The following is a 1,485-nucleotide window of genomic DNA, read 5'->3' as shown; positions in this document are numbered from 1 at the left end:
TATAGGTGTGTATATATGTACTCAACAGCTAAGGATAAGAAGAAACCATCAAATTTTTATTCTTAATATTAACTTATGTTTTTCCAATAATTTTTTCCTTGTTTAGTTTACTTTTAATTTCTTGGGTTTTCCAAATTTGTAATTTTAAAGGTATTGTGTTTCTTTCTTTTTTTTCCAACAACTTTTTTTTTTGTTAGCTTACTGTTAATTTCTTCAAAAAAAATGTTTTATTCAGGAAAAGATNAAAAAAATGTTTTATTCAGGAAAAGAAGATTTCTAGGCCCGAAGAACTCACCCTAGTGTTGCAGCAGGCCTTGGTGGGGGCCTGCTGTTGTTGTTGTTGCAGGAGTCGTGCAGCGCTATGGTAGCCGCGCTGGTTGTTGTTATTGTTGGTGTTGCGCACGCGGTTGTTNTTTTGTATTTTTTTTATGAAAAAAAAAACTTTAGTTTAGGCCCGAAGGACTCACCCTTGGTGCAGCAGGCTTGGGTGTGGCCTGCTGTTGTTGTAGTCGCTGGTGTTGCGCGCTGTTGTTGCTGGGGTTGCGCACTGTTGTTGCTGGTGTTGCGCACTGTTGTTGGTGGTGTTGCGCGCTGTTGTTGTGTGTTAAGCGCTGCTGCTGTTAGCGTTGTTATTACTGGGGTTGCGCAGCGCTATAGTAGCCGCGCTGGTTGGTGGCGTTGTTGAGGTGGCCGCGCTTTTGGCGGTTAAGACCGTACTCTGGCGGTGCTTCCGCTGTCGTCGCTGTTGCGGGGCGGTTGGTGCGGCCGCGCTCTTGGCGGTGTTGCTGCTGCGCGTTAGCCACACTATTGTTGTTGTCGGTGTTGTTCCGCGCTATGGTAGCCGCACTGGTTGTTGTTGTTGTTGCGCGCTTCTGTTGCGTGCTGTTGAAGGTGTTGCGCGCTATGGTAGCTGCGCTGGTTATTGTTGTTGCGCGCTTCTGTTGCGCGCTGTTGAAGGTGTTATGCGCTATGGTAGCTGCGCTGGTTGTTATTGTTGTTGCGTGCTGTTGTTGCTGGTGTTGCACGCTGTTGTTGGTGGTGTTGCGCACTGTTGTTGTGTGTTGAGCGCTGCTGCTGTTGGTGTTGCGCGCTGTTGGAATTTCAAATAAGATGTGGCGCTGCAAAAAAAAATATATATATATAAATATACATAAATATAAGCTCAAAACTAAGTATTTATGACAAGAACCATCCGCTTAAGATAAACTACTACATTTTCATTTTATAAAATTTTTGTTTGTAGGAAAATGCATAAGTAAAACAGTTTGCGTGCGGTGGTTCGTTTATTTGTACAATGATTTTGGGTTATCGTGTCCAACCACGCGATCCGAACCAAGGAAACTTCAACATCTACGTCTAGTAAGAGGATTGCACTTTAATCAAAAAAAAGATTGCGGTTTGAAATATGCACTCCTTCTGTAAATTTGGAGGTGGATTTTGGAGTAAAAATACTGCTGATGGCCTAACACAAATTTAATTATTTTC

This window comes from Rhagoletis zephyria, unplaced genomic scaffold (assembly GCF_001687245.7).
Source record: "Rhagoletis zephyria isolate East Lansing unplaced genomic scaffold, Rhagoletis_zephyria_1.1 Rzeph_scaffold_00771, whole genome shotgun sequence".
Lineage (NCBI taxonomy): Eukaryota > Metazoa > Arthropoda > Insecta > Diptera > Tephritidae > Rhagoletis > Rhagoletis zephyria.
Note: the sequence above shows the minus strand (reverse complement) of the source record.